We start from the raw sequence: 27,934 nt of genomic DNA on the forward strand, positions 1-27,934 counted from the left end.
GTCATGTCCGACTCTGTGCGACCCCATAGATGGCAGCCCACCAGGCTCCCCCATCCCTGGGATTCTTCAGGCAAGAACACTGAAGTGGGTTGCCATTTCCTTCTCCAATGCATGAAAGTGAAAAGTGAAAGTGAAGTCGCTCAGTCGTGTCAGACTCTTTGCAACTCCATGGACTGCAGCCTACCAGGCTCCTCTGTCCATGGGATTTTCCAGGCAAGAGTACTGGAGTGGGGTGCCATTACCTTCTCCAGGCTGGCTCCTGCTTATTTCTTTGACTTCCTCCGGTTCCAAGCTCCTTCAACACAGCCTCCTTCCAGCTGTTTCTGTCTCAAGAAAAGTCTTTGCTAAAACGTTTCTCTCTGCTACAATCCTCTCCATCCTGCCCCCAACTTCATCTCATTGTTGCTGTCATGTATTAGCCCAAATGTTATTTCCCCAGGAAAGCTTTCTGACAAGACCAAAATAAGTCTGCATTTCATATGCTTCAGAGCCACCTGAACTCTTAAAGACTTTTCACTATTTTAATGTATTTAGGTAATTAGTTGATTGAGTTGTGTCTCTCTTACTGTTCTCTAAGTTCTAGAAGAACAGATGCCTTGGCTCTTAGCCCTCTCTGTATCTCCAGAGCCTAGTACAGAGTATGAATGAAGAAACCAACTCATCCTGGTCATTCAGGAATGTGTAAATTTCCTGCAGGTCCACAGACTGAGGCTTCCTTGCCCAGCCAAGGGCATGAGGATTCTGGGATTAATACACTGGCCTGGTAAGTCAGCATGAATTGTGACTATCTCATGCTCAATTGTGCCAAGTTCAGCTTCTAATGCTCTTCTTTTCTGATTATTTAAATAATTCCCAGAGGCCTTGCTCAGCTAGGAAGTTGTCTCAGATTTTATTTTTCAAATGTTTTAAAATGACATTTGTAGAGCATTTTATTATTTGTAAAATATATATATTTCCATTATGGCATTTGAATGTCCAGCCATCCTAAGAAGTAGCATATTATGTATTCTTAATGTCAGATGTCGAAAAATGAGGTTTAGAGGTTTTAAGGGACTAGCCCAAGGGACTGAGCAGGGACTTCATCCCAGATTTTGCAATGCCAAGTTTTGTCTTTTCCCAGCACTAGTAATTGCTCTTGGCTTCTCTTCACTTGGTCAAGTCTGAATTTGAACTTTTGTGGTTAACAAAACCACAAGAATGATGTAGCTTTCATCACAGTTACATATATGGCATATACAAAATATATCACAACAGACACACACACACACACACACATTCCTAATTTAGGAGAATACTTCCAGCTGTATCAGTCTTTCTTATACTTGAAGAGAGATATTTGATTTACAAAGACTTTAGATGTTCATTTCAGAATTCAACGTTTGTTAGTCTTAAATAGCCTATTAGCTACTACTGAAAAATGAAAAATATGGAAAAAAAAAAGAATTGCAGTGCAGAAAATTATGTTCTTTGATTTTGGTTCACTAAGATTTTTTTTTTAACTCGACATTTTTATTTTTTTAATATAAATTTATTTATTTTAATTGGAGGCTAATTACTTTACAATATTGTATTTGTTTTGCCATACATTAACATGAATCCACCACAGGTGTACAAGTGTTCCCCATCCTGAACCCCCTCCCACCTCCCTCCCTGTACCATCCCTCTGGGTCATCCCAGTGCACCTGCCCCAAGCATCCTGTATCCTGCATCGAACCTGGACTGGCGATTCATTTCTTATATGATATTATACATGTTTCAATGCCATTCTCCCCAATCATCCCACCCTCTCCCTCTCCCACAGAGTCCAAAAGACTGTTCTATACATCTGTGTCTCTTTTGCTGTCTTGCATACAGGGTTATCATTACCATCTTTCTAAATTCCATATATATGCGTTAGTATACTGTATTGGTGTTTTTCTTTCTGGCTTACTTCACTCTGTATAATAGGCTCCAGTTTCATCCACCTCATTAGAACTGATTCAAATGTATTCTTTTTAATGGCTGAGTAATATTCTGTTGTGTATATGTACCACTGCTTTCTTATCCATTCATCTGCTGATGGGCATCTAGGTTGCTTCCATGTCCTGGCTATTATAAACAGTGCTGCGATGAACAATGGGGTACACGTGTCTCTTTCCCTTCTGGTTTCCTCAGTGTGTATGCCCAGCAGTGGGATTGCTGGGTCATAAGGCAATTCTATTTCCAGTTTTTTAAGGAATCTCCACACTGTTCTCCATAGTGGCTGTACTAGTTTGCATTCCCACCAACAGTGTAAGAGGGTTCCCTTTTCTCCACACCCTCTCCAGCATTTATTGCTTGTAGACTTTTGGATAGCAGCCATTCTGACTGGCATGAAATGGTACCTCATTGTGGTTTTGATTTGCATTTCTCTGATAATGAGTGATGTTGAGCATCTTTTCATGTGTTTGTTAGCCATCTGTATGTCTTCTTTGGAGAAATGTCTGTTTAGTTCTTTGGCCCATTTTTTGATTGGGTGTTTTATTTTTCTGGAATTGAGCTGTAGGAGTTGCTTGTATATTTTTGAGATTAGTTGTTTGTCAGTTGCTTCATTTGCTATTATTTTCTCCCATTCTGAAGGCTGTCTTTTCACCTGGCTTATAGTTTCCTTTGTTGTACAGAAGCGGTTTAATAAGATTTTTATCAAGAGTGATTTCCCCTTAAAGCTAGCTTTCTGGTGACAGTTATTATCTAAATCTTGGCTATATAAATATTTCTTTAAAAGTCATATGTAAACTTAGGTCATCGTTCTAAAACCAATATGTTAATATGATTAACACATTCTCTGTGGGGTTTCAGAAAGAAAAAAAAAAAAGATGTTAAAAGGAGCATGCTCAATATACTTGTAAAGTACAGACACTTGTCCAGACAACATCCATCGTATTAATAAGATTCACCCCTAATTTGAAAATCATTTCCTTCCTTTTTCATGGCAAAGCACACATGGAAAGCTGGCAGGAGGTTATGGACCTGAGGGCTCCAGGAGCACCAGTCCACACCAAATCTCTCTGAAAGCAGAGAGGATTCATAAAAAAAAAGAAAAAGGCAGAACAAAAGAACAAACAAAAATCCTCCCAGCTCACTGGAAAAGAACATGACACTATTTTAAATATAATCACACTAACATAGAACCATTTGATTTTAGAAAAGTTAATCTGGGGAAAAGTACGTCTTAGGATAGAGGAAGCCTGGTAGCTAATTCTGTGTGGCCAATTCTTTTCTAGTTTACAAAAATTACACCAAATCTTGGATGAAGGCATATCAAAGAGATTTTGCTTACCAGATAACTCAGATGAGGGAACGCCAGGCCCTGTGAGCTTCAACACTGCTTGCCAAACATTCTGTGCTATTGTGCAACTCAACATATTTTAAAAGATGGAATTTTAAATGATGTGTACTTACTGACAACAAGATATTTCTTCCTTAAAAAATCCTTGAACATTTTAGAATCTCATTTAGATTCTTTCTGAATGAATAGAGAAGAATCAAGCAAAAACCTTTGTATTTTTTGTATGTTTTTTTTCAGGCTTTGAAACATTGACTTCCATGCTCTAAAGTAAACAGTAATGCATTTCTGAAATGCATAATGTGATTTCAGATAGATGACGTAAAAATAGATTCACAAAATAAAGATTAATTCATTTACACTGAAATGGCATTTATAGACTCCCTAGCATTTATAATCACAGGAAAATGTACTATAACAAAATATATGGATTTGATTTGGTAAGCTGAAAAAAATGATTTCCTGTTTATATCCCGATGACAGTGGAATGCATTACCGAGAGGTGACCTGTTAATTCCACATTGAGGATGACTCTCCAGATATTGGTGACGCGCACAGTGCAAACAGTATCACTGACATTGCCTCAAATAAAAGTGTAAGTGCTTTTAAACTACTAATATTCTGCTGAAAGTTCTTCTCTAATCTAAGCATAAGATTAAGTTTTGTATTACTAAGAAAAGTCAGTAGTCTAAAATTTAGAAAGTTTTTGTGAATAGCAGCAGTTGGGAAAAAACTATAAAGAAGCAAGTGGGATGGTTTTAATTCAGAATCATATTAGAAAAGCCATTTGTCTCTGTTTTCTGTAAATTCCTTCTAGTCTAAAAAAACTTGTCCTATAGTCAATGGTTTAGAGAAATCATGCTTTTAAATGAGATCTCTAAAAATATAGTCTGTTGTCTACATGGGAGAGTCTGTAAAGAGAATTTTCATTATAATGAGTCATTATTTTTAAAAGCCCCTATATATTCTTTGTGGTATCTGTATACCAAATGCGGAGAAGGCAATGGCACCCCACTCCAGTACCCTTGCCTGGAAAATCCCATGGACGGAGGAGCCTGGTAGGCTGCAGTCCATGGGGTCGCTAAGAGTCGGACACGACTGAGCGACTTCACTTTCACTTTTCACTTTCATGCATTGGAGAAGGAAATGGCAACCCACTCCAGTGTTCTTGCCTGGAGAATCCCAGGGATGGGGGAGCCTGGTGGGCTGCCATCTATGGGGTCGTAGAGAGTCGAACACTACTGAAGTGACTTAGCAGTAGCAGCAGCAGTATACCAAATGCTGAAAATAACTAGTTAAATTCCTTTGTTACTGATAAATTACCAAAAAGTTGAAAATGTTTAAACAAACGTTTTATTGTTTTTTTTAATTTTCCTCCTAGTTGAAAAATGGTCAAACATTAAGCAAATATGGGGTCAAATATAGTTTGACTTTGTTATTGTTTTTGTTCTTGTTGTTGTCATTTAACATCTCTTGTCACGATTGGCTCCATTGGAGATGCCCAGAAATGGATTCTTACTGAGTGAGATCACATGGTTGGATTGAAAAGTTTGTGTCCCATCTCCAGAGATGACAATGTGTGGCTTTATATGTGATACCAAATAGCAAGAATAGAATTGATTCTGTTTGATGGTAACCTGAAGTCTTCACTGGCAAAACATATTCAGAAATATGAAGTAGTATTTTAAAAGTTTATAATTCTTTTTGTTTCAGAATAAGCATGTGGGATTTAAGCCTGAAGCTTCTATGAGGAGGTAAGCTGCCTTCAAAGATCTTAGCCCTTTTTATATCTTTTATGTTTTTTCAGCAGAGAACTCATACTTGGTACTGCTACAAATTCATATTTGTTAGTTTGACACAATGTGTCTTCAATTCAACTAAGGAAAACTGTCCTTTAATGTTAATACTCTTTCCCTTTTTAGAGCATTCACCATCTATTGTAACATCTCAGTCTCAACAAGGTCGATTTATTTTCTAGGGAAATTTTCTCTTAGATGGCCACTGCTGATGGATTAATCCACTCACATGATCTGTGCTGGACTTCCCTGGTGGCTCAGGTGGTAAAGAATCTGCCTACAATGGGCGGAGCAGGGGGAGGACCTGGGTTTGATCCCTGGGTTGGGAAGATCTCTTAGAGAAGGGAGTGGCAATTCATTCCAGTATTCTTGCCTGGAGACTTCCACGGACAGAGGAGCCTGACGGGTTACACTCTGTGGGAACACAAAGAGTTGGGCATGACTGAACGACTAACACACATGATCTGTGCTAATGGATATTCTCGCAGGTAGGTAATTAGAAAGGTCTTTGACTTCCCTCAAATACCAGGTGCAGACCTTGCCTCTTGGACTGAGAAACCTTTCAGTGAGTCAGAGGAACAGGTTAATTGTGCTTAATCTTATGTAAACCAACTACTGGGAAATATTTGCTACTTATTCCATAATCATTCTCCCTGTTTCTCCATCAGCCTCCATATTCCACTCATGCAGCAAAGATCATCGAAGACAGAAAACTCTACGACAGTGTTTACCTTCCGCTCAGCATGAGAATATTCGTCTTTGTGCAGTGAATGTGTCCACTTATAGGCAAACAAGCTAATATTCTGGAAAAAAAAAAAAAGAGTTGTATTAATGAGCCACTGTTCACACAATAAATTTTGTCTTTTCCTTACAAATAGGATGTGATTGACTTATTGACATTGGACTGGACACTAGAGCTTATTTGAGTTCATTGGTGATAGTGGATTTTCACAGAGCCATCCACCTTGCATGCCTCATTGCTGGTGACCTTATAGGCAATTTGAGACACACTTGGCAGAGGGTTAGGAATGTAAGTGCTACCTGGAATCTTTAGTCTTGTGCAAGTGTGTTCTTGTTTTTGAGATGATGTAAACAGAGTCGGTGGAGAAGGCAATGGCATCCCACTCCAGTACTCTTGCCTGGAAAATCCCAGGGATGGAGGAGCCTGGTAGGCTGCAGTCCATGGCGTCGCTAAGAGTCGGGCATGACTGAGTGACTTCACTTTGACATTTCACTTTCATGCATTGGAGAAGGAAATGGCAACCCACTCCAGTGTTCTTGCCTGGAGAATCCCAGGGATGGGGGAGCCTGGTGGGCTGCCGTCTCTGGGGTCGCATAGAGTCGGACATGACTGAAGTGACTTAGCAGCAAACTGATAACACAGCAGCGACATCATTGTTGCTTTTAGAAAAATCTCATTTAACCACTTACAAATGAATCAGAACAAACCACACCTAACCAAATTGTGGGAACAGATGCTGCCTCTCATTGAAGGCACCCAGATAACTCTTTTATCGTCTCCATTTTTAATTTCTTTCCACATTCTTTTACTTCCATTTTGAGAAGTGGCAATGTTTAGAGAAGTCTTCTAAGTTTCTTTTTTGCTGTTGCCCTAATGCTCCCTACATATCTGCTGCTGACTTGAAATAAAAGCAAACGGTTTGTAGAATGACTTACCTTGGCTCACTTATTTAACTACTAGACAAAATCCTGTCTGAACTGTTCCCACTTGAATTTTGCCATGTTTTCATTAGTTTGATTACACACCATTTTTCAGAATAGTTGTTTATTGAAGACAAGAGTATCCCTGAGGACCAGAGATACTTCAAATACAGTCCGTGAACACTGAGATTGATGCCCAGCAATTCCTTCTGACTCTGCAGCCAGTGGTCATGCTTCCTATTGAAGTTAAGAGAAATTTTTGTTGCTAGTATCCCACATCAGGAACACAATAAAATCTTCCAGTACATGCCTTATCAGTGCTTACTCAATGGAATGGAAGTATAATTGAAAAGGGGGGCATCAGCATCACGGTTCAGGTAAATTATAGATTGAATCATTTTTTTGGCTTGGAAGCCCTACCACCATTTTCTAAACTGACACAAGAACATACTTTCCCATAGAAACAAACAGCCTAATGTACAAGCAAATGCTTTTAACAGGAAACTGAACGCACTACACAGAGACAAGGGAAGGTCAAATTAAACCCAATACACGAATAGACAATTTATACTGTGTATAGGGAAAATTTCACTTCAGAGATTGGGAGTGAGGAAATGCATTTTATAGGTTAGCAGAGTTGATCAGGATATAGTAATTCCAGATACACTTTGTGGAGAAAATGATAGGAATACTTTTTGAAGAGGTGACTGAGCTGTAATTCAGAAGAGTTTGGATTACTTTCCAAAGCTGCCCTGTCCAAAGATCCAGGTTCAAACTTGAAAAAAAAATCATTTTACTGACCTTGAACAATTAGCCAAAATGCCATGGCAAAACTGATATGACTCCTTGTTAAGAACCATGGAGTTTCCATGGTTTCTTCCAGTTCTTTAATCTGCATTTTTCTTAAAAAGATATTATTTTACTTATTTTTAATAATTTCCTCTTCTTTTTTTTTAGTCAGGAAAGGTACTTCAGGAAGTGGCGCGGTAACAGACACACTATTCACCCATGGTCCTCTAATAGTATAGAAACTATTCTAGGCAATTTTATCCCCAAATCCTGGCAACAGAAACAAGCATGGAAGAACCACAGCACCCTCTAGCCTGCATGCCTTCATAGCCTGAGGCTGGGCTTTCTCCTACTGTAGGAAATCATTGAGCTTTGATAGTGGGAGATATTCTTCAAACAATATGTTTTCTTATCACTTGTTTATGTAACTTATAGACTTCAAAAGTGTTTCTCTCTCTTCAAGTTAAAGGAAACAATTTCTCATTTTAAGAAAATGAATTACACCACCCCCAAGACCTCTATTCCACTTATCTGATGTCCCTTGGCAGTTTTAATTTTTAAAACCTGATTTGTGGATATTTTGTCCCCACTGAGGGGCTTCCCTGGTGGCTCAAATGGTAAAGCATCTGCCTGCAATGCTGGAGACCTGGGTTCGATCCTTGGGTCAGGAAGATCCCCTGGAGAAGGAAACGGCAACCCACTCCATACTCTTACCTGGAAAATTCCATGGATAGAGGAGCCTGGTGGGCTACAGTCCATGAGGTCAAAAAGAGTAGGACACGACTGAGCAACTTCACTTTCTTTGTACACACTGAGGAGAGAATTTGACAGCAAAACTTCCTGATATATATGAAAACGTCACCGAGCATATTATGGTCATATATTTGGAAAAGTAAATGGACATGCATGCATATCATATTAGGTGAAACCATACTGCATTTCTGAAAACTTTAAACTGTGTTTGATCTACAAAAATGGTTTTTTTGTTTGGTTCACCTTGATACCTAAAAGGATAGAGAAACTAGGGAGAAAACCAGGAACTGGGAGACATATGAGAGGTAGGCTTACTTTTCTCCACACATTCTTTGAAATCCAAGGATATTTTTATCATACTCAAAAAATTAATATAGACATTTTAAAAAGAGAAATAAATGTGGTCATAAGTCTCAGATCAGTTCAGTTCAGTCACTCAGTAGTGTTCAACTCTTTGAAACCCCATGGACTGCAGCACACTGGGCTTCCCTGTCCATCACCAACTCCCACAGCTTACTCATACTCATGTCCATCGAGTCAGTGATGCCATCCAACCATCTCATCTTCTGTTGTCCCCTTCTCCTCCTGCCTTCAATCTTTCCCAGAATCAGGGTCTTTTCCAATGAGTCAGCTCTTCACATCAGGTGGTAAAAGTATTCGAGTTTCAGCTTCAACATCTGTCCTTCCAATGAACACCCAGGACTGATCTCCTTTAGGATGGACTGGTTGGATCTCCTTGCAATCCAAGGGACTCTCGAGTCTTCTCCAAAACCACAGTTCAAAAGCTTCAATTCGTGAGCGCTCAGCTTTTTTAATAGTCTAACTCTCACATCCATACATGACTACAGGAAAAACCATAGCTTTGACTACATGGACCTTTGTTGGCAAAGTAATGTCTCTACTTTTTAATATGCTGTCTAGGTTGGTCATATCTTTGTCTAGATTGACTTATTTTTTCCTCTTCCCCCACAGTGCCCATGCTCTTCTCTCCTATGCCAGAGGCTAAATTTTTTTTAAAAATTATTATATGTTATAGGTATACAATATAGTGATTCAAAAATTTTATAGTTACTATAAAATATTTGTTATATTCTTCTCTCTGTACAATATATCTTTGTAGCTTATTTTGTACCTAATAGTTAGTACCTCTTAATTCCGTACTCCTGTGTTGCCCCTGGGCTTCCCTGATAGCTCAGACAGTAAAGAATCTGACCGCAATGCAGGAGACCTGGGTTCGATCTCTGGGTTGGGAAGATTCCCTGGAGAAGGAAATGGCAACCCACTCCAGTGTTCTTGCGTGGAGAATTCCAGGGACAGAGGAGCCTGGCGGGCTCCAGTCCACAGGGTCGCAGTGAATGGGAAACAACTGAGTGACTAAGGACGCAGGCACATATTGCCCCTCCCTCCGTGCTCCTTACTGGTAACCACCCATTTGTTCTCTATGAGTCTATTTTTTTTAAATTACATTCACTAGTTATATTTTTTAGATACCGTGTATAAGTAATATTGAACAGTATCTGTTTACTAAGCTAGCTGATAATCTATTATTTTCAAACATTTGGCAAATCACTGTTAGCAATGCATCCTAAGGAAATTTACCATCTGATTACCAATATCAAATTATAAATATATACACACAAGAGTTTTTATCATTTTAGGATGGTGGAAAATTTAAACAACATAGATAGGAGCCTGTATAAGTAGAATACAATGCATTCTTCTATTGGAATACTATGTAGGCGTTGGTGGTGGTGTTTGCTTTCAGTATGTTTTGTAATTTTTTTCTTCTGATAACCAGACATGATGTACTGGTAAAAGGAAATGCTGTATTGGGCCTTTAGTAATACGGTGGTGAGGATGTGGTGTGGGGGGAAGGATTCTATAGCTCTGTGATTAGGGCTCAGTCTCTCAGTGAAGTTGTACCTCTGGACTGTGAACATCACAAGTGTTTCTCAGTTACGTGGGAGAGGATGGCTAGAGTGGGCTGGGGCTGGCTGGAGTATTTCCTTCCCCAGCCAGGTGAGTTAGGTTCTACTAACACTCCAAGGTCTCGGGGTCTGGTTAACTCTGTTTAACCTGAGGGCCGGCCTTGTTGCGAACGCGCTGACATATTTCAAAACAGGCCTCTTTCCTCGAGTCCTGCTGGAAACAGGAGAGGGTTTTTCTCCAAAGTTTACTATGCGAACCTGCTTGGGCGCCTGGAAACAAATCTCGCGATACTGCGGGGGCGCCCTCTGACTGGGCCCCTGAAGTTTTTCATTCTCAGCGCTGCCCACGGGAGCCTCCAGCAGTTCTTCGGTTACCGCCCCGCTTTCCTGCCCTGCAGCTGTTCCCCGAGGGGCTTTCTGGTCTGGTGAGTCGTGACTCTGTATTTGCCGTCTGCCTCTCCAGTCTTGGGGGCAGAAGTTTGCAGTGTGTCCTTCCCCTTTTTATGGATCCAAGAAGATTGTGGATTTTTCAGTATGTATAGCTTTTTACTTGTTGTTAGGTTGAAAGGGCTATGGCCAAGCTCTTTATTTAAATGCAAAGCAGCAAATGGCTTGAAATTTGTTTCTCTGTAAAGACACTGAGGTTCTTTCTAAAGAACATCAAAGGTTCAGTACAGCCATTTGCAACAACATGGATGGGCCTTGAGGGTATTTTACTAAGTGAAGTAAGTCAGAGAAATACTGTACTTATGTGGAATCTTTAAAAAAGATTTTTGTTGCTGATGATACATAGCACTGGGCCTTTATTTGGGTGCATTATTACTACCGAATCTAATTTTCCCAGGTCAGTTTGTGCATCTAGCTTTTTCAAGGAGATTGAATTTTTCCATTAATTTCACATTTTTATTGTGTACAGTTTTAGTGATTTTTCAGTTTTATTTGGACTGAGGCTTTCTTCTAAGAAAGTCTGCGTATTTCAGTTATCCTTTAATTGGTGTCCTATTATAATGAAGTGGGGTCCAGACCACACGGAGAGACAGAAGAAAGACGACGGGTGCACGAAAGCAGGTAGATGTGGCGGTGTGAAAATGAGAGGATGGCTACCTAACAGCTCCTATTTTAGTGGGGGAGGAAAAGAACATAAGCTTTTGGAGAAAGAAGAGTGTGTGATGTAGTTATTTTGGAGAGAGGTGAAGTCATCATATTAGCAAAGTGCGGAAGGACTGTTAAGTGTTCTTTTGAGATTTGTAGTCACGGATTTTAAGTGACACTAGCTTTGTATTTCCACCCCCACCCCCACCCCCCATTCCCCTACTAAGCTCAGGAGCATGGAAGACAGTTGACTTTCACCTGAGTTGGAGTTTCGCAAGGTGTTCCTGGCTGAGGGAGAAAGCATTACTCCCATAATTATGTCTTTTCTTCCTGGATTGTCAAACATTTATTCATTGATTTTTTCCCTTTGGTATAAAATATGTCCAGTACCTATCATCTTTAAATAATACCAACAAATATAAAACAATATACAAAGAAACAAAACCTTTCTTTTACCAATTCCTCTTAAAAAGGCCACGTTACCACCACATTTATCTGTTCCTTTCAACTTTTAACTTCTTAAAAGAATTTTCTATAGTCTGAGCTCCATTTTCTCACTTCACATTTTTCCTTAACCCAGTCTAATCAGGTCTCTCTCCCATCACTCCACCGAAATTGTGATTATCCCAGAGACAGTGACCACTACCATGCTGAATTAATAGTTCTCAGTCCTCATCTTACTTGACGTCTCAAGGCTTGACCACTTGAAACACTTTCTTCTCTCCAATGCCTGGATACCACACATCCCTCTTGCCAATTCCACCCTCATTTAACTGGCTGCTCCTTTGAGATCTCCTTTGCATATGTTTTAAATGTTGTAGATCACATTCTTGGGAATCACTTTATCTACTTTGCCTTTCTTAGGGAATCTCCTTTATTACTAAGGATTTAAATATTATTTATATTTCAGTCACCTCCGTAAATAGATTTTCCAGTCTTGGAAAATCCTTGCATTTCTAGATCTACTGTTGGCTATGATGTAGTGTTTTTTCTTGTACATTGATGAGTGTTGTAGGGTAAGGGAGTTAGAGAAGGCAAGGTTCAGAAAAAGGAGACCGGCACTTTACAAATGAGGCGAGATAACCACGATGGTGTGATCACTCACCTAGAGCCAGACATCCTGGAATGTGAAGTCAAGTGGGCCTTAGGAAGCATCACTACGAACAAAGCTAGTGGAGGTGATGGAATTGCCGTTGGGCTTTTTGAAATCCTGAAAGATGATTCTGTGAAAATGCTACACTCAATATGCCAGCAAATTTGGAAAACTCAGCAGTGGACACAGGACTGGAAAAGGTCAGTTTTCATTCCAATCCCAAAGAAAGCCAATGCCAAAGAATGCTCAAACTACCGCACAATTGCACTCATCTCACAGGCTAGAAAAGTAATGCTCAAAATTCTCCAAGCCAAGCTTCAGCAATACATGAACCATGAACTTCCTGATGTTCAAGTGGTTTTAGAAAAGGCAGAGGAACCAGAGATCAAATTGCCAACATCCGCTGGATCATAGAAAAAGCAAGAGAGTTCCAGAAAAACATCTATTTCTGCTTTATTGACTATGCCAAAGCTTTTGACTGTGTGGATCACAATAAACTGGAAAATTCTGAAAGAGATGGGAATAGCAGACCACCTGACCTGCCTCTAGAGAAACCTGTATGCAGGTCAGGAAGCAACAGTTAGAACTGGACATGGAACAACAGACTGGTTCCAAATAGGAAAAGGAGTATATCAAGGCTGTATATTGTCACCCTGCTGATTTAACTTATACGCAGAGTACATCATGAGAAAAGCTGGGCTGGAAGAAGCACAAGCTGAAATCAAGATTGCCGGGAGAAATATCAATCACCTCAGATATGCAGATGACACCACCCTTATGGCAAAAGGTGAAGAGGAACTAAAAAGCCTCTTGATGAAAGTGAAAGTGGAGAGTGAAAAAGTTGGCTTAAAGCTCAACATTCAGAAAACTGAGATCATGACATCTGGTCTCATCACTTCATGGGAAATAGATGGGGAAACAGTGGAAACAGTGTCAGACTTTATTTTTGGGGGCTCCAAAATCACTGCAGATGGTGATTGCAGCCATGAAATTAAAAGATGCTTACTCCTTGGAAGGAAAGTTATGACCAACCTAGACAGCATATTAAAAAGCAGAGACATTACTTTGCCAACAAAGGTCCATCTAGTCAAGGCTGTGGTTTTTCCAGTGGTCATGTATGGATGTGAGAGTTGGACTATAAAGAAAGCTGAGCGCCAAAGAGTTGATGCTTTTGAACTGTGGTGTTGGAGAAGACTCTTGAGAGTCCCTTGGACTGCAAGGAGGTCCAACCAGTCCATCCTAAAGGAGATCAGTCCTGGGTGTTCATTGGAAGGACTGATGCTGAAGCTGAAACTCCAATATTTTGGCCACCTCGTGCGAAGAGTTGACTTATTGGAAAAGACTCTGATGCTGGGAGGGATTGGGGGCAGGAGGAGAAGGGGACGACAGAGGATGAGATGGCTGGATGGCATCACTGACTCGATGGACATGAGATTGAGTGAACTCTGGGAGTTAGTGATGGACAGGGAGCCTGGTGTGTTGCAGTTCATGGGGTCGCAAATAGTTGGATACGACTGAGCGACTGAACTGAACTGAACTGAACCTTAAGTATATTAAGTGACAGTAACTCTTGAAATAAATAGTGTCTTTGGAAATAATGCTGAAAACATTTTGGTGTGCTGCAATTCATGGGGTCGCAAAGAGTCGGACATGACTGAGCGACTGAACTGAACTGAATGGAATGAGGTGAGAAGGGGCAGCAGTCAGATTAGTGAGCTGCTGCACTAATCCAAGAAAAGAGTAAGTATATATAGGCATATATGTGGAAATCTACTGTCTTAATGGGGCCTATTCTTCTCCAAGGTTTTTCAGGTTAGTTATCTCTTAAAAGGCTGGGGTAAGGAATTCTGGAGATTGGCCAGAGGCTGGGACCAGCTGGGAGCTGGGCGTAACCAACCTTAATGTCCATTTTTTTCTTCAGGTGAGAGACTCCTTTGTTTTGCATAGAATGGTGGGGAGGATCCAGAAGGGAGTTTTAACTCCAGGCTATTTTGAGCCTTGTATCTTTCCTTCAAGTGTAGTTTGTGAATATTTTATTTAGGAATTTTGCAACTGTATTTATCAATAAGGTTACCTTTAAAATTTTTTTCCCATGGGAATTAAACTCAATTTTTCAAAATACGCCCTATTTCATTTTATTGTCATTTTTAATAGTTGTGTGTATTTACTGATTTTGGGCTACACTGGGTCTTCACTGCTGTGTGCAGGCATTCTCTAGTTGTGGCAAGCAGGGATTACTCTCTAGTTGTGGTGTGCGGGCTTCTCACTGCGGTGGCTTCTCTTGTTGGTGAGCATGGGCTCTTGTGCACAGTCTCAAGAGTTGTGGCACAAGGGCTGAGTTGCTCCTTGGCCTATGGGATCTTCTGGGACCAGGGATCGAACCTATGACTCCTGCATTGTCAGGTGGATTCTTTACTACTGACCCACCAGAGAAGTCCCCAAATAAGCCCTATTAAAAAAATTATTCCATATTGAAACTATTAGTTTTAATAGAACTTTTCTTTCTCGAGACAATAATAAAAGAAACAAAGCATCTTATAAAATGTGGTCCTGAACAAGTCACTGTAAATGAATAAATGTATGTTTAACTTCCACTTCCTCCAGGCAGAGGCTGCTTTCTGTTTCTCTGCCTTGGAAACTATGTGAAAAACAATTCATAAGCAATTTTACAGAAGGGCTGCCAAAACCAAGTTCAAGCCAGTTGGACGTGGACACTTCTTAAAAGAATTTGGGGGAATCTGACCAAAGAATCCAAGTTCTATTTTTAGAACGAATACAAAGATCAAGTGGTTTCTGCCAAGCAGCAATGCCTCCTGAATCAGGCCCACCCTGTGCTCACCTCTGCTAAGCTCCCAAATAAATCCTGATGCTTTCACTCCAGTGGAAGTGTTTTCTTTTCAGAGGTTCAGTGTCCAGGGAGCTCTTTATGTGACTGAGTGAACACAGGCGCCACGTGGGTGTTTAAGGATTGGAGTCAAAGTATTTTCCTAATACCAGCTAGAGAGAATCCAGCTGTCAGTGGCTCATTTCTGGTTTGTCCTACTTCCCTACCATGCATTTGCAGAACTAGGACCACAGACTTTGCTATATCATTATAAGACCATCTGATGCCCATACTAACTTATGATTCACCTTCTGTGCCTGGAAACAACCCCTGTATTTAACCATAATTCCTACACAGAATCCACTGTTGCAATGTATTAAATACATGGTCACAAAACATTAATGGTCTGTAGAAGATCATAGTCTTTTAACCATAGTTATCACGTCTCACATTCACAGCCAGAATCCCCAAGGATTTTTTTTTTTAATTGAACAAAACTAGCAATAATGTAAAAGATACATACACACACGTCTTACAGAATTGTGCATGGGGAAACTCCATTCGTTAAATGCCACTGAAGGTATATTTTGCTAAGTTGTTGCTCCAACTGTTTTGTTTGGAAAATCTATCCCAGTAGGGCATCACTGTTTATTGGGTGAACAGAAATGAGATCCTTGTTGCAACCAGAAAGTTTAAGTTCATCAAAAGGACCTATAGAAACACTTAAGTGTTCTCAGGATGTAGTAAAGTTGGAGTGAAATGTGAAACCAAACCAGCTGCAGAAAGTACATACCAGCCATCTCTTTGATGACTAGCCTGGTACCCAGATGTGCAAACAGCTTCAGGACACTTAATTTGTTGGCCTCCTCCCATCTCGTGGCCTAATCTCACAATGTGTGAATTTCACAAAAGATTCATACCATTCTGCTAATTAGCTGTAGAGGATTTGCTCATACCCTTCCCAAATATGATCTCTTTAGTCTTGTAAGAGATGCTTACACATTATTCCAACTTGTTGGACCATGGAGGAGGACTGATTGGTGTTCATCCAGGAGGAACCTGGAGAACCTAGATGCTGGGGAAGCCGAAGAGGGAGATGACTTCCCAAAACTCAAGCTTTAAGAACAACTTCTGTATGACTCCAGTTCAGATAGTGACTGGTCTTGCTTGATGCTCTGAAAAATTTGCTCAGGCTGAAAGGTTCCCTGGATATGGCGCAGGGCCAGTCTGCTGCAGTGTGGGTGGTGGGCTCTGGTCCTCAGCGCGGAGTCGGGGCCCTGGACCCAAAGTTCTGCAGCAGCAGGCGGGCGGCGGCGGGCAGCCCCACAGCTTTGGGGAATCAGCGCTTAGCAGCGCTGCCCGGGTGCCGACAAGTCGCCCCGCAGTTGTGTTGCCAGGTGGCTGGGGACCAGGAGCTGGAGTGACGGGCTGCCGCCCCACTTCTGACTCTTCAGTGGGACTGGCAGGCAAGAGGGCTCCAGAGGTACCTCCAGCACCCGCATACGAGGTGATTTTAATAATTATGGCTAAAATGTAGTGTGATTAATTAGCAGTTGTAAAGTATTATGTGAACATCAAGCAGATAAAATAGTGGAATCAATGAAATCCAGTCTGTGAGATTTAAAGAAAAAGAAACGACAACTGTCATTTTATATTTTAATATCTTCTTAGTTTATAATTTTGAAACACTTAAAAAATACCAGACCCACGACCCCAAGTGTTTTAAGTGTGCTCAGTTGTGTCCGACTCTTTGTGACCCCATGGACTGTAGCCCGCCAGGCTTCTGTGTCCATGGTATTCTCTGGGCAAGAATACTGAAGTGGTTTACCACTTCCTACTCCAGCAGATCTTTCCAACCCAGGGATCGAACCTGTGTCTCTTGCATCTCTTGCAATGGCAGGTGGATTCTTTACCAGTAGCACCACCTGGCGCTTTTGAAGAGTTGATGCTTTTAAACTGTGGTGGAGAAGACTCTTGAGAGTCCCTTGGACTGCAAGGAGATCCAACCAGTCCATCCTAAAGGAGACCAGTCCTGGGTGTTCATTGGAAGGAATGATGCTGAAGCTGAAACTCCAATACTTTGGCCACCTGAGGCGAAGATCTGACTCATTAGAAAAGACCCTGATGCTGGGAAAGATTGAGGACAGGAGGAGAAGGGGACAACAGAGGATGAGATGGTTGGATGGCATCATGGACTCAATGGACATGAGTTTGGGTAAACTCGGGGAGTTGGTGATGGACAGGGAGGCCTGGCGTGCTGGGGTTCATGGGGTTGCAAAGAGTTGGACATGACTGAGCGACTGAACTAAACTGAGCACCACCTGGAAAGTCTGTGTTAAGTGTGAGGAACCCTTTTTAACATAAAGTAGTTAACAGGCCTTTATGCAATAAGTTTATAACTAGTATCTTTTAATGAGAAAATGCATCAGAAAAAGCTGTATTGATTTATTACTTTACTTGAAGAAATCAATATTCTGCTGGTCGTGGACTGTGCATGACAGGTGTGGTGAAAAGGTGAATTCTGGAGTCAAGTGGCTTGGTTTCTAATCCTGCTCCATCCGTTTCTCAGTTCAGTTCAGTCGCTCAGTCAGGTACCAACTCTTTAAGACACCATGGACTGCAGCACACCAGGCTTCCTTGTCCATCACCATCTCCCGGAGCTTACTCAAACTCATGTCCATCGAGTCGGTGATGCCATACAAGCATCTCATCCTCTGTTGTCCCCTTCTCCTGCCTTCAGTCCTTCCTAGCATCAGGGTCTTTTCCAATGAGTTAGTTCTTCACATCAGGTGAGTTTCAGCTTCAGGATCAGTCTTTCCAATGAATATTCAGGACTGATTTCCTTTAGGACTGACTGGTTGGATCTTCTTGCAGTCCAAGGGACTCTCAAGAGTTCTCCAACACCACAGTTCAAAAGCATCAATTCTTCAGTGCTCAGCTTTCTTTATAGTCCAACTCTCACATCCATACATGATGTGAGAACACTCCCTCTCACAAAGGTAACAAGGGTAACCTCTCAGGATCTCAGTTTATTCATACTTAAATTGTAGAATAATAGTACTTATCTCAAAGAGTAGGCATGATGGTTTATTGGAATATAACATGATAAGCTTTTAGAAGTGTAACTGGCATAAAGTATATTGATTTAAAAAATAAAACACATTTGTCTTGGACTCAATTTTTTTTAGTTGACATGTAAAGTCCAGTGGGCTGGGAAACTTAGAGACTGAAATCTGAAGTCCTGGAGGTCAGGGACTGTGTTATTGGCCTGCATCCTCAGTCAACACCTGGTGAGTAATAGATGCCTGAGTGAATGAAATCAGAGGGATTTGGGCTTCGCTGGTAGTTTTGCCATGTGTGCACAGCTGCCTAAGTCCCCTGACCACTTAACTGTAAAGTGAAAAAGCTTCATAAATTTGTTGTGAAGATAAAGTGAGTTAATGCATTCGAAGTACTTAGTGTCATACCTGGCACCTCCTTCATCAGAGACACACAGGCTATTTGCAGGCAGTCAGACTGTGAAACTGAGAGTTTGAGTTGTGAAACAGTCTATGTCAGCCTATTCAACTATCCATCAATGTTATAGCTGGAGACCCCTGCCCAGGAAAGCAGTCTGTAACTTTACTGTTTCCTTACTTTCCCCTCTTCCCTCTGCTAACTAAATCATAAAAAGAAGTTTCTAAAGCTTCTTTTGACTACTCTGGTGGGAAGACACTGTTGGATGCCTACCCAAGAGCCATTCCTTTCTTTCTCATTCCCCAGGTTGGTGGAATTAGGGGACAGATTGAATTTTTGTTCCCAATCCTTCATTCTGTTTCTCTAATAGAATTATACATCCATTAACGCACCTTTTGGCACATGACTTTCTAGCACTTTCCACTGGAATAGGCAGAGCATATGTTCTCGCCTAGTTTGTATTGGACTTGGCCAGGTGATTTGTCTGGCAAATGTAATGTTACTGGGCAGGACATGAGCAGATCCTCTAAATGTGTTTGTATAAATTTTACCTGGCTTCTTGCGCACCTATCATTTGCCATTAGAAGAATAAGCTATGTGGCCAGTAGTGCCAGAATAAGAAGATACATGGAGCGGACGTGAAAACACACAGCCTACATTCAAGTCCAGTTGATCCTAGTCAAACCCAGCAGAGTCACAAATGACCTGTGTGTGTTCGTCTCTGAGTCATGTGTGACTCTTTGTGACCTCATGGATTATAGCCCACCAGGCTCCTCTGTCCATAGGATTTCCCAGGCAAGAATACTGGAGTGGGTTGCCATTTCCTACTCCACACAAATGACCTACTTGCTCACAATTGAAACAAATTCTTGTTCTTGTAAACCACTAAGAATGTGGGATTGCTTGTTATCGAGCATTTTCACAGCAATAGCCAATTAATACAGGCAGCAGTCTGCCCAGCTCCAGGGGATGAATCATAATTGATCTAAGCTAATTCTGCTATCCTTTTCAATACAGTTGACTTCCAGATTCTCTTGGAGGTAGGAGTGTCCAAATGACCCAGACTGGCCAAAGAAATTTGCAAAGATGTTTACAGGGGACTTCTGGAAAAGCTTTTTCCTCCTTGATAAAAGGCATGGTAGGGACTGGAAGTGGTCTTTCCTCTTCTTCTTTGCTTGAAAATTCAGTGGGCATCTTGAGACCATAAATTGAAAGACACAAAGATGTAAAGCTAACAGCTAAGGATCAAAGTTGTGCATACATGTTCAGTTGTGTCCAACTCTTTGCGACCCCATGAACTGTAGCCTGCCAAGGTCCTCTGTCCATGGGATTCTCCAGGCAAGAATACTGGAGTGGGTTACCATGTCCTACTCCAGGGGATCTTTCTGACCCAGGGATCAAACCCACACCCTTGGTGTCTCCTGCATTAGCAGGTAGTTTCTTTACCTCTGCACCATCTGGGAAGCCACACAGCTAAGGATGATAGAGCAAATAAAGTCTAGGCTCTTGATGACATGGCTTAGTGGTTGACCAACATCCATGACCACCAATCTCTACATTCTTTATTTAGTTAGATTTTCTGCTTCCCAAGGCACTCCTGACCTAGTATACTTGAAATAATGTCAGTTTAGTCATCCTAGGCACTGTTTCTCTGAGGTGAGTGATGAAAGAGAAAAGGGAGCTGTATGATTACAAGTCTCCTCACACAGATTCTAGAAAACTTTTTTTACTAGGTTATTAGAACCTTGCCTTTGTCAAAATGTTTCTAATAACAATGAAGTAGTTAGCTTATGGGTACCTGAAACCAAAAATGTTAGGGACTGATGTGGGTTTAGAAAAGTACATCTTGGCCACTGCTGCTGCTGCTAAGTTGCTTCAGTCGTGTCCGACTCTGTGCAACCCCATAGACGGCAGCCCACCAGGCTTCCCCGTCCCTGGGATTCTCCAGGCAAGAACACTGGAGTGGGTTGCCAGTTCCTTCTCCAATGCATGAAAGTGAAAAGTCAAAGTGAAATTGCTCAGTCGTGCCCGACTCTTAGCGACCCCATGGACTGCAGCCTACCAGGCTCCTCTGTCCATGGGATTTTCTAGGCAAAAGTACTGGAGTCGGGTGCCATTGCCTTCTCCGGGCCACTGTTGGGGACATCTATATCAAATGGCAATTTCTGAAAAGGAAGCGAAGTCCACAGTGCAACCGTATAGTAAGAGCGTCTCGTGGAGGGTTGCTAGGAGTGAGCTGTCAAAGGTGTTCAGGAAATGTGTGATGTGTGTGATTCCACCATCTTCAGTTTGCACTGAGTGTATCCTCAGTGTGAATTTGGAGTTTGTGTGAATTGCTACTAGATGAAGGGGGAAGACTGCCAATGGGGTATTACCTGCAAGACTTTTTCTTGGTTGAGATGCATGAGGAGTTAAATACATGAACCAGGGAACTTGATGCCTACACAGATCATTCTTAGAAAAACCCTCTATGATGTTGAAGTCTGTTCATTTTGTAAGAGTAGTGGGGCAAATTGTCCTTGTTCATACAGGCAGTTTGAACTCTTTACAAAGCCAGTCTCAAAGGAAGACATAAAACAGAATGCCTTAGTCAGGGAAAAAAAAATTCTTGGTGCTATGCTCCTGCAGAATTTCTCAGTGTTGGAATGAGCATCTGTGAGGAGGGTTGCAGCCTCCAAGCCAGCTAGCCGCATGAAATCAGCCTGTCCAATTAGTGCTTCCCTTTTCAACTGGCTGTCAGATCTAACCAGCAGGCATGTCCACAGGGAGGGGAAAAAAGACATATAATGAACTTAAGAGCACTGTAAAAATCCTTGATGACATTTTTCCTTCTTTGGTAGAAAATGTCTTTCTCTGATTTATGTAAGAACTTCAAGGGCACAGGACATACCTGGCATTCTATGCTCTTTACTACTGGCCGTGGGAGTAATTGCTTTCAGTACTTGCAAGATCCCAATATTAAGAGCAATTGGAATGTGTTTAGAGAGTACTGGAAACAAGGGCAACCAGCCATCATAAACTGGACACTGAATTTTGGAAACCTGACTCCTTCAGCAAAGTGTTTGGTGACCAGGAAGTAGATCTACTAAATTGTAGGACTGTTCGAGTTGCTATAACAAAATACCATAGACTGGATAGAGCTTAAAAAAAAACCAAACATTTATTTCTCACAGTTCTGGAAGATGGGAAATTCAAGGTCAAGGTGCCAGTAGATTTGGTATCTGGTGAGGGTCCACCTCCTTGTTCATAGGTGGCTGTCTACATGTGTCCTCATGTGATGGAAGGGGGCGGTGGAGCTCTCTGGGGTCTCTTTTATAAAGACACTAATCCCATTCATGAGGGCTCTGCCTTCAAACCTAAGGCCCCACCTCCAAATACCGTCACACTTGGGGATTAGGTTTCAACATACACATTTTGGGAGGACACAAACATTCAGTCTATACCAAGGAACAATGAAATCGTCACAGAAGCCACAGTAGGATACTTCTGGAATGGATTTGAAGATTTTCCAAATCTCTTGGAAAATGAAAAAGAATTAATGATGTTGATACTTAACAACTGGCTATTGGGGAAGTTCAGAGATGCCATGTCATCCACGTTTGATGGTCAAACCACAGCCAGCATCCAGTTACTTGAGTGTGCAGGGTGAGCTGACGATTGAATTTTGTCTCTAGGCTGCCTAACTACATTATTTGCTCAGACTGAGGTCCCATAATGGGGTCCATAATGCTTATGGATTAATTACTCTGGAAGATTAAAAATGTGGAGCAGTGCTTTACTGAGACATCAGATACGGCTAATGTTCTGGTCTATGTGGGAATTCTCAAAGGACAGTGTGACCAGGAAGTCCTTAAAGTTGTGCAAGATGGAAATTCTCAAGAACTCACAATAAAACAATTTATTGGAAGAGAAGCCAGGAACCTTCTGGCAAATATATGTTAATGAAGACATGAAGAAGACATGAAGATTCTTTAAAAAGGCATCAAAAGAGAATGTTCAAGAAAACCCTGCAACCATTATCCTATCAGTGATTAGAGCTGGTATTTAGATTGATCACTAAGAAAATATCTTCATAAAGAATATGGAATTCAAGGCTGGGCTATTATACAGTTTCTACAGTTCCTAGAGATGTGGCATTTATCCCAGGTGGAATTACATGCAAGGTTCATAACTTACATAGTCACATCAAAGTGTTTGAAGATTTTTTTCTCCAGAGCATGTTAATGCTTCTGGCTAACTCAGGAATTCTGGTATCTGTCACAAACTTATACTAATCATGAAGATAAATTAAGGTGAAGAATGTTATTTACCACAGAGTGAAAGATGCACTTGCTATACTGAAGACCAGAAAATCCAGTTTGGACAAACCCTAAGGGTCCCAGAGATGCCTTAACTCCTGCACAATGAAGATAAACCCTTCAGGCAGGATTCCCCTGGACCTTGAAAGTCATGTTACTTCATCCTTTTTAAAACCTACCCAACTCTTGAGGAATACATAGACCTACCCTGTCTAACATATTTCTAGTGTTTATAGACACTAAATGTATATATGTAACTTCTATTTAAAGAGCATGCATTCTTAAACTGTGACAAAGTTTTTACTAAGTACACTAAGTACTTAGTACAAAGCTTTTACTAAGCTGTAAAAACAAAACTTATCAGCCTGGGAGCACTATATTTGGATTGTGTTTTGCTTTGTGTCTGTCTGATTACTCCCTCCTCTGCCCTTGAGTGAAGAACAGTGAAGATGCAGTTCTCATTGTATCGCATAGGATTGGCATTATATAGCAGAAATCAAATAATTCTTGGAGTTAATCATCATTGTTTAACAAAGTTTTTTATTTAAATAAAGCTTTGATAATTTTAATGCTAAGCACTTGCATTAAAGTATTCATATAATTTAAAAAATTATACAGGATACCTTTGCTTAAAAAAAAGTGATGCAGCATTAGAACATGTAAGGCATAAGCTAAGGGAGTTACAAGGAGAAATAGATGAATCCATTATCATAATTGGAGATTTCAGTGTCCCTCTATCAGATTGGACAGACCCAGAAGGCAAAAAAGCAGTAAGGACATAGTTGACCTCAATCAGTTGAACCACAGTTGAACCATCAATCAACAGATATAATAACATCTACAGACTACTTCATCCAACAATAGTAAAATATACAAGGACTTCCCTGATGGTCCAGCGGTAAGACTGTGCTCCTAATGCAGGGATCCTGGGCCTGGTCAAGGAACTAGATCCCACATGCCACAACTAAAGATCCTGCATGTGGCAGTTAAGACCCAGCACAGCCAAAACAAACAAACAACAACAAAAAACCCCACAAAAAGCAAACAAACAAACAAAAACCCCCATAAAATATGCATTCTTCTCAATCTCACAGGGAACATTCACCAAGACCACATTCTGGAATATACCTTAACAAATTTAAGAGAATAGAAATAATGAAATGTGTGCTCTTTGACTATGGTGGAATCGACTAGAAATCAAGAAAAAAAAAAAGGTAATTGAAAATTTCCAAAATATGCTATGATTAGGCACCATTTCTAAATAACACGTTAGTCAAAGAAGATATCTCACAAGAATTTAAAAATACTTTCAACTGAATAAAAATTAAAATGCAACTTATTAAAATATGTGAGATACAGTGAAAGCAGTGCTTAGAGGAAAATTTATAGTATTGAATGTACATATTAGAAAAGAATAAATTTCTATAATCAATAATCTAAGTTTCTACCTGAGAAAACCAGAAAAAGAAGAGTGAATTAAATTAGTAAGCAGAAGAAAAGAAATAAAAATTAGAGCGGACATCAATGAAATTAAAAGAAGTTACTATGGAAAACTGGAGGTTTCTCAAAATATTAAAAATACAACTACCATATGATCTAGTAATTCCACTTCTGGATATTTATCTGAAGAAAACAAAAACACTAATTTGGAAAGACATATGCACACCTCTGTTCATTGCAGCATTATTTACAATAGCCAAGATATGGAAGCAACCTAAGTACCAGTTAATAGCATATATATATATAATTTATATAAATTATATATTTATATATTTTATATAATATAAATATATTTATATATTTTATAGAAATAATATATCAAAATATTATATATATATATATAAAATGTTGCTCAGCCATAAAAAAGAATAAAATCTTAACATTTGCAACAAAATGGATGGGCCCGAAGGCATATTATACTAAGTGAAATAAGTCAGACAGATAAAGACAAATACTGTATGATTTCACTTACATGTGGAATCTAAAAAACAAACATGGCAAAACAGAAAGAATCATACATACAGAGAACAAATAGGTGGTTGCTCGAGGAAAAAGGAGCGGGGAAATGGGAGAAATAGGTGAGGGAGATTAAGAGGCACAAACTTCCAGTTAGCAGATAAATGAGTCTTAGGTATGAAATGCACACTGTGGGGAATATAGTCAATAATAATGTCATATCTGTACAAGATGACGGATATTTACTAAACCTATTGTGATAATCATTTCATGATGTATGAAAGTAGAATCATTATGCAGTACACCTTAAATTTATACAGTGCTGGATGTCAATTATAGCTCCAAAAGATCCAAAAACAGAGCAAAAATAAATGAAATTAAAAACAGGAGATCAATAGAGAAAATCAGTAAAACCAAAAGCTGTTTCTTTGAAAATATGAATAAAATTGATAAGCGTCTAGCTAGGCTAAGAAAAAGAGCACACAAATTACTAACATCAGAAATGAAAGAAGAGACATCCCATGATCATTAAAGGGATAATCAAGGAATCCTATACAACTCTTTGCCCTTAAATTTGATAACCCAGGTGAAGTGGACCAATTTTTTGACAGACATATTCTGCTGAAACTCACACAAGAAATACAAAATCTGAATACACCTATATCTATTAAAGAAAGTGAATCAATAATTAATAAGCTTCCAAAATGGAAAGCACCAAGCTCAAATGAGTCAACTGGTGAATTCTACCAAACATTTAAGGAAGAAATTATACTAGTTGTTTATAATTTCTTTCAAAGGAGAAAAATAGTGGGAATATGAGGAAATACTTCCTAACTCATTCTATGAGGACAGCATTACCCCAATACCAAATCAGACAAGACATTATAGGAAAAGAAATTATGGACTGATGTCTGTCATGAACTGCTGCTGCTGCTGCTAAGTCGCTTCAGTCGTGTCCAACTCTGTGCAACCCCAGAGACGGCAGCCCACCAGACTCCCCTGTCCCTGGGATTCTCCAGGCAAGAACACTGGAGTGGGTTGCCATTTATGAACATGGATGTACAAATCCTAAAAAAAAAAAAAAAAAAAGAAATGAGCAAATCAAATTCAATAACATACAGATGTGCCATAATATCCACAGGGATTTGTTCTGGGACCCACTGCAGATACCAAAATCTATGGATCTTCAAGTCCCTTGTATAAAATTCTGTAGCATCTGCAGATAACCTACATATATCTTTTTGTATATTTTAAATCATCTCTAGATTACTTATAATACCTAATACAATGTAAATGCCATGTAAATAGTTGTAAATATAGTGCAAATGCTAAGTAAAGAGTTGCTGATGCCCAGAAAATTCAAGTTTTGCTTTGGGGAACTTTATGTATTTTTTTCTAATATTTTTGATGCCAGGGTTGTTTGAATCTGTAGATATGAAACCCATGGATATGGAGGACCAACTATATAAATACTATATAAACTATATAAATATATATATACACCACCACCAAGTGGAATTTGTCCCACATATGCAAGACTGGTTCAACATTTAACTACTGACTAATATTACTCTGTCACTAAAAGAGAACAATCTAATGATCATATCAATAGATGGAAAAGCTTTTGACAAAATCCAATACTCATTCATGATAAAAACACTCAGTAAACTATGAGTAGGGGGACCTTCCCCAACTTGATAAAGAATATCTAAAAAAAACAACCAACCAAACCAATAAACAAAAAATACAGCTAACAGCATACTTAATGCTGAGAAAATGGATGCTTTCTCACTAAGATTAGATATAAGGTAAGGCTTATATCTGACCACTCCTTTTCAGCATCCTAAAGCACTGTTATTCAACTTATAAGAGAATTCCTGAAACTCAACAGTAAGAAAATAGTTTGATTGAAAAATGAGTGAAAGACCTTAATAGACACCTCACAAAGAAGAAATACAGATGGCGAATATGCATGTGAAAAGAGGCTTCGCACCATAAGCCATCAGGGAAATGCAAATTAAAACAACAGCGTGTGATACCTCTGGACTCCTATTAGAATAGCCAAAATCCAGAACACTGACAACTTTAAGTGTTGCTTAGGATGTGGAACTTACTGGTGGGAATGCAAAACTACTTTGGAAGTCAGTTTGGTAGTTTCTTAGAAAGCAAAACATTCTTTTACAATATAATCCAGCAAACACACTCCTTGGTATTTACCCACAAGAACTGAAAACTCACACAAAAACCTGCACGTAGATGTTTACAGTAGCCTTACTCATAAGTGCCAGATCGGAAGCAACAAAGATGCCTTCAGAAGGTGGATGGTAAATAACCTGTGTGATAGCAAGACAATACCATACTATTCAGTGCTATAAAGGAATGAGCTATCAAGCTATTAAAAAACACAGGGGAAACATAAATGCATATTACTAAGTGGAAGAAGATAATCAGCAAAGGCTGTATAATGTGATTCCATTTATGACACAAAACTATGTAGACAGTGAAAAGATAGGTGGTTGCCAGGAATTGTCGGGAGAGGAATTAAAAATAAAGTGATGTCATCTTAGATTATCGTGTACTCTACTATCCCACTTACTGCTGCCACTTTCCAGTTTTTAACTTATGCCATATGATAACATTAGGACTTCAGTGAATTCTTCCACAGTTTCTTAAACTGGTCTAGTTTAAGAATTTTTAACATTTTCATGTCATCAGACCTTGGATGAGATATACTATAACTATTGCATTAATTAACATTATGATATTATAAATATTATTGATTACTTACATAGAATTACATAGAATTCACTTTGTGAAAAGGATTCAGGTTTTATAATCAAAGATCTGAATCAGAATTTGATTTCTATTTTTCATTCATCACTTTGGGCAAGAAACTTCAGTTCTTCTGGGCTATACTAATCACTCTTCTGACTGATTTTTATGGAGATGAATGAGCTGTTTTACGGGCATTGCATTTTGTGAA

General features: G+C 39.8%; 1 long non-coding RNA gene and 1 pseudogene across 1 annotated transcript; both read left to right on the forward strand.

The window, feature by feature from the left end:
- The first annotated feature begins 248 nt into the window (after positions 1-248).
- On the forward strand, positions 249-5,975 carry LOC102403326. Its single transcript, XR_329174.4, has 5 exons — positions 249-763; positions 3,788-3,899; positions 5,018-5,058; positions 5,283-5,588; positions 5,769-5,975. It is a non-coding gene; the product is annotated as an uncharacterized LOC102403326 (long non-coding RNA).
- Positions 5,976-16,452: 10,477 nt separating this feature from the next.
- On the forward strand, positions 16,453-23,070 carry LOC102414887 (annotated as a pseudogene).
- The last annotated feature ends 4,864 nt before the right edge of the window (positions 23,071-27,934 follow it).

This window comes from Bubalus bubalis, chromosome 2, assembly GCF_019923935.1.
Source record: "Bubalus bubalis isolate 160015118507 breed Murrah chromosome 2, NDDB_SH_1, whole genome shotgun sequence".
Taxonomy (NCBI): Eukaryota; Metazoa; Chordata; class Mammalia; order Artiodactyla; family Bovidae; genus Bubalus; species Bubalus bubalis.